The 6,550-nt window shown below is 42.7% G+C and overlaps 1 long non-coding RNA gene across 1 annotated transcript; it reads right to left on the minus strand.

Moving 5' to 3' along the window:
* Positions 1–2,264: 2,264 nt before the first annotated feature.
* LOC108446469 lies at positions 2,265–4,224 on the minus strand. The gene is made up of 2 exons (XR_001861647.1): positions 4,067–4,224; positions 2,265–3,931 (listed from the first exon to the last, which is right to left on the minus strand). It is a non-coding gene; the product is annotated as an uncharacterized LOC108446469 (long non-coding RNA).
* Positions 4,225–6,550: the final 2,326 nt, after the last annotated feature.

Below are 6,550 nucleotides of genomic sequence, written 5' to 3' on the forward strand. Positions count from 1 at the left end.
CAAAAAACACACGTCTCCTGAGACCCCCAAAAAAAAAAAAAAAAAAAAAGGCACTGGAAAGGTTGCATCAGGGGAAGTCAGTTCAGTTCTGGAATGAGCTGATGGGGAAAAAGTTCAAACAGGACTGTCTGAACATCTCTGCTTCCGCGGCCAAGGCAGCCACGGGAAATGTCCTAAGCAAACACAATGCCACAACAATAGGCAATCTGCACGACCTTCTGCTTACTCCAGCTGACATATCTGAAAATCACATTAACCTCTGGCTTTTATGGGTCATGGTCTTTCAACTATTGTGTGTAACAACCTAAGAAACCCAATAGAAAAGATGCTTTTTAACAGATTTAAAGCAATAAAGCAAGAATCATGGTCTTCCACCAGATAGCTGACATAGAATAAACATGCTGACCTTCTGGAAAAATAATTATTTGTGATTGCACATCTGTGTCTACAGTGGTATTTTTTTCTAATTTAAAGTATTTTTTAAAAATATTTAATTATTTCTATGGAACTGGAGCTTCTTTTGATAGTGATACATGCACCTCAAATACATTCAAGTAATGAGAGTGAATAATTAGCATGCCATCACCTAATGCTGGTTGTTGCCAATTGTTTTTCAGCTTAGCCACTGAAAACAGTTCTCACTGTGCTGCAGGGCAGTTCCTTTTGTCCTGTGTTTTCACACTCCTTTACCCTCCACTTGAGTTCTTTTCTAAAGCCCTGCCTGAAGCAGGGAGATGCCAAGGGCTCGCTGCCCATGGCTGCCACAATGCCTCAGCCTCCGAGGATGCGGTGCAGTCATGGTACCCCACGGCTAGTCCAAAACTTGTCACCAGCCTCAGCAAAACTGACTCTGGTCTCCCTGAAGACATGAGTAAAGTAACTCTACTGCTGCTTGCTGCCTTCTTCTGCCCAGTACAGTGTGGGGCTGGCAGTGGACGTGATGGGGAAATTTTGGGGACTGCTCAGCCCAGGTTTACAAGCTCCAGCTTTCACAAATCCATCCCAAGCCAAAAAATAGGAACCATGGTCACAGCTACACTCTTGTCCTTGGTCCTTTGTGCCTGTCCTTTCCTATCCCAAACCAAAAGGGTATTTCATCCATGGATTTCATTTAATCTCCATTTGCAATTTTACTAAAGGACTTAACTGAACTACAGGAATCTACAGTTCCATAAAAGACCCATGATTAAGAAAAATCTGCAAATGTATTGTCTATATTTATGCATTATTTATTTAATAATAAAGGGTTTATGTTGGTGAGGGGCACTGTGAGATACTTCCCTTAACAGTGCTCAAAATAGCCCTGCTGGGCAGAGCTCTGTTTCAGCTGCAGTTAGGGGGAGATGCGGGCCTGAAAGTCAGGGTGAAAGAGTTCCCTGTCATGATAGCAGGGACAGAGTCTGCAGCTCAAGAGCAGACCACAGAAAAGTGTTGACACCACAAAGACAGCCACGATGTTCCATTAAATGTGATGAAGCCTGAAATTCAAAGCTGGTCGAAAGACTGGTATAAAGTGCATAGGAAGCACTTTAAAATTCTGATAAGCAGGTATCACTCCGACCCTGTTGGCAGATACACTAATGTAGCAGGTTTTCAAGGATGAGGTTCTTTGAGAGAAGTTTCTCAGGAAAGTTTGATCTGTTAGTGCTTTCAGTCAAACCCCGTCATGCCCTGAGTTTAAACAAGCATGTTTAAGGAAAACAGTGACACCACTGTTCTGTTTCCCATGTTTCCCATGTTGTTCTCATATGCTCCTCACAAGGGATGTTGTGACACAGGATTGTAGGTCATACTTACAATTATTGTTTTATTCTAGATGCCCTAAAGCCATCCAGTGAGAGTCCACATCCAGATATTTTTTTTAACAAGGGATTGAAACTGGCGTTTGGCACTGCAGTGTGCTGAGCTTGCTGTCCCTCTCTATGAGTGCAGAGGGGGCTCACCCAAGCAGAGCAGTGACCATGCCCCAGCATTTTTATGTGATACGTCTGCCCAGAGGGGCTTGTCTCAATGCAGAGTCTCTTCCCTGAGCACAAACTTGCAAAAGACCAGAAATCCTCCCAAGGATGGAAACAGAAAACAGGTCTCTGCTTCTCCTGGGAAAGAAATTAGATGCTCAAGACATGGTGAGAAGTGGTTTGTGGGGGATAGCAGCTACCACATAGGGAAAAATGGTAGAGATTTTAAGATGGCTCAGCAGAAGGTTGAAGTGGAAAAGGCATCCAGCAATTATAAAGGTATTGATTCAGTAATACAGATTGTGATCATTTTAGACTATTATCATAATAATGCCCTTATTTATTTCATAATAAGGTTTCAGCAAGGACTGCAATTCTTGGTGAAAAAGAAGTTTGGGAACTACTGATTTGATGAATAAAGGGTGATTTGGTAGGTTTCAGTAAATACTAATGATTTAAACAACATTGCCTGTAATTTTAGAGCCATATATCAAACACTATTATGAAGATCTTGATGTAGGAAATTCATAGCCATTTAAGCCACCTTGATGCTGTTATTCTGCAAAACACAGCCATAAGACCTCCACAGATACTAAAGGGTTAGAATTTGTTTCCAGCTGCTTCTGAAGCTGCCAATGAAAGTAAACCTGATTTTTAGAAAGTTCTTCCACTTGGCTTCAGCCAACTTTTAGCTTCAGCAAAATTGTGTGCTTAGCAGCTCTTGAAAAACAGTGCATTTCTATCAGGTACCCATGGCTGTATTTTGGATCTGGATTTAAGCACTTGACTCTGAATTTCTGATTAAATAGTATTTTTTAAATAAATCCTGGTGATTAAAATTCATCAAAACTAGGGGCTCATATTGCTGCCTTCAACACTCATCTTTTCCTTTTGTTTCCTAACATACACGTAAACAATTGTATCTTGAACACAGATTCAGAAAAATAAACTTACTCTATCATAATAGTATTACTGCAAGAATTCATAAGCCTAAATAAATTTTTATATGATAACTTGCCAGAATTGCTCACCCATGCAAAATTAGTGATGTGCCAACATTGGCAGATTAACACATAACCATATTGTGCCAACACTGGCAGGATTAGCACATAACCATATTTTCTGTCTTTTTTTTGGCAATAATCATTATACCACAGATAGCAGTAAAGGGGATCTGCCATGCTTGTGGTTTTAGTTCTGATGGCTTGGGCAATAGCCACGGTCACATTGAAATGAAATAACGCAGGTGTTAGCACAACAGAGTTTCCAGAGGAAGAATCCAGTGTTATTTTTTATAATCTCCTTACAATCTGCGCTGAAGCCCATTGCTTCTCCCCAGTTAAACTCAGCCAGGGCTATTTCAATGAAGTCACAAAATCACAGAAAGGGAAAAGTTGGAAGGGACCACAGTGGATCATCTGGCCCACCCTCCTTGCTCAAGCAGGGTAATCCCAGAGCACATTGCACAGGATTGCATTCAGACAGTTCTTGAATATCTCCAGCGAGGGAGATTCCACAAGCTCTCTGGACAACCTGTTCCAGTGCATGGTCACCCACACAGTAAAGAAGTTCTTCCTCATATTCAGGTGGAACTTCTATGCGTCAGTCTCTGCCCATTGCCTCTTGTCCTGTTGCTGGGTATCACCAGGAAGAGCCCGGCTCCATCCTCTTGACATCCTCCCTTCAGATAATTACAGACATTGATGAGGTCCCTTCTCAGTTGTCTCTTCTCAAGGCTGAACAGGCCCAGTTCCCTGAGCCTGTCCTCATAAGAGAGATGCTCCAGTCCCTTAATCACCTTTGTAGCCCTCCACTTGACCTGCTCTGGGAGCTCCACGTCTCACTTGTACTGAGGAGCGCAAAACTGGACAGAATACTCCAGATGTGGCCTCACTAGGCCTGGCAGCTGCTGTTCAGCAAGTTCTCAGTCCACCTCACTGTCCGCTCATCCAGTCCACACTTCCTGAGTTTGCCTATAAGGATATTTTGAGAGACACTGTCAAAAGCCTTGCTGAAGTTGAGGTGGGCAATACTCACTGCTCTCCCCTCATCCATTCAGGTAGTTGTTTCATCGTAGAAGGTCATCGGGCTGGTCAAGCATGATTTACCTTGAGTAAATCCATGCTGACTACTCCTGATCACTTTCTTGTCATTCCTGTGGATACAGATGGCCTTCAGAATAAGGGACTCCGTAACCTTTCCAGGGACTGAGGTGAGGCTGACTGGCCAGTAGTTCCCTGGGTCCTCCTTCTTGCCCTTTTTGAAGACCAGGGTGACCTTTGCTTTCTTCCACACCACCCAGATGCAAAGCCAGCATGGGGTCTCTATGAAAGAGAACATGAGATAACAGCAGCTTGTGCTTCTCAGGCTTGTAAACAGTTATCTTTTGTAGAAACACAATGCTCAATACATTTTTGTATGAGTCATATGTGTCCTTCCTCTTCAGTCTCTTCCCAAACAAGTTCTCAGTGTTTCTGCATATCACTTCTAGCCATTATCACAGTAGCTGCACATCTCGTATAATAAAAAGTGCATATAAGCTCAGAATGCTCTCAATAAAATAGAGATTAATTCCATAACAACAACAACGACGATGACAACAACAACATCATCTATGCAGGAAACTGTTGCCTTCATAACACAGAGAAACTTTAAGGGAGAATTTCCTCAAGGGTGGTGGATCTTTTAATATTTTTTATGTAAATCTCTTCAGACTGCTTTTTCTTTTCCTTTTGCAGAATTAAAATAAATATTTTTAAAATAGCTAGAAGGTAATATATGACCATATTTTAAATTTGAACAAGTTCTTCTGATTTCTTTCATAAATGCCATTAAAGCCAAAAGGGAGTTCTGCACTTATATTCTGAAGCAGCGACATGATAGTGTGATTCACACTAAAAGTCAATCTGAATATCAATGTTTCAATGTATAAGGGAAAACAAAGCTGCCCCAAGGTTTCTGCTTATCCTGTACAAGGAAAGAATTATCTCTATAGGAAACTTAGAAGAGCTGTATTATGCACATCCATTTATGTGCCTGCATACACAGTTAATATAAAATACCTCATGCTTTTGTGGGTGGTATATGACACTATAATACACCTGAACTCAAGTGAGAGAGGTTTCCGGTCTGGGCAGGATGACTGAGTCTGTCCTGGTGTGCAGGGGTGATCCTGTGCACACACACCCTGCCCCTGCACATCCACACTGCCCACCAGGCTGCCTGTGGCCCCTGTGGCTCCGGGCAGGGACAGGGCTGCACTTCTGTGCAGCCTCTTGCCACATGGCACCGAGATGCCGGTTCAGTGTCCAAGGAATTGAAGCAGCCCAGGCACTGTTCTGGTGCACACGTTGTCTGGGGGAGAGCTTGCTCCTCAATAAGCGCCCCAGTTCACCTCTAACTGGAAGTGGTTTACATCCACCAGTGCATATAGGTTGCTGTGTGGGCGCACAAGTATAAGCAGGTCAGATTCAGGAACACTTTTCTGATTTCCCCTGGTGTTGTTGCCAGCGAGGCAGTGTGATTTCACAGGGGAAATTACCACAAGTGTGGCTCTCACAAAAATCAGCTGCTGCATTGTGGAAAAGACCAGTTCCACTCCCAGTTCCTTGTAGTCCCTATCCATCTTCTTCCTTTGCAATTCAAAGTTACAGATATGCTTGCATCCCCCCAGAATGGAAAGGAGACAACTTAGCTGCGATTACAAAGAAGACTTTTGAGATCAAAAGGTGTCAACAGTGTCTTGCAACTGTGTTTAGACTTCAAACTAAGTCAGCCAACTGAATGCTAAACCATGTCCTGCTGAGATGCAAATAACTTGAAAGGTGAAGAGCAGAGGTCAGAGTACTGTCTGGGGAGTTCTGGCCAAAATACAGTGAGCCATATCTCTCCTTCCTTATCCCTGGTGGGATGGGAATGAGAATCAGAAGAAGGTAAAATCCATTAGTGGAAATAAGAGCAGTTTAATAATTTAAGTAAAATATAATAACAATAATTCCAATAACAACAGCAATAGAAAAGCAGATAAGAAAAAGAAAATAATAAAAGCCAAGAGAAACAAGGGATGCACAATCCAATTGCTCACCACCATTGACTGATGGTCATTGACAGCCCATTCCTGTACAGTGATTAGCCTTCCCAGCCAATTCCTCTCACATACTGGTCTTGATGTTCTGTGGTATGGAATTACCCTTTGGCCAGTCCAGGTTGTCCATCCTGGCCGTGCTTCCTCACAGTTTCATGTGCACCTCTTTGTTGGCAGAGCATGGAAAGCTGAAAAGTGCTGGACTTAAGTAAGCACTACTTAGCAACAAAGTGTGTTATCAACATTATTCTCATACTACATCCAAAACACGGCACTGTACCAGCTACTAGGAAAAAAACTAACCCAGTCCCAGGCAAAACCAAGACAGCAGGGCAAAGCAGCTGCTGTTTCCCATTCTAGAAGCCTGAGCTGTAGATCCATTCCCTGCAGGGCTCGCTAAAGGCTTTCCCATGTGTGAGAATGCCAGCCCCCTCTGCTGAGTTTTTAAAGAGCATTGTTAACTCCATATGTGTCTTTTGGCTCTCTGCTTTTTATTTCTGTGTTTTAT

This window comes from Corvus brachyrhynchos, unplaced genomic scaffold (assembly GCF_000691975.1).
Source record: "Corvus brachyrhynchos isolate BGI_N302 unplaced genomic scaffold, ASM69197v1 scaffold32, whole genome shotgun sequence".
Taxonomy (NCBI): Eukaryota; Metazoa; Chordata; class Aves; order Passeriformes; family Corvidae; genus Corvus; species Corvus brachyrhynchos.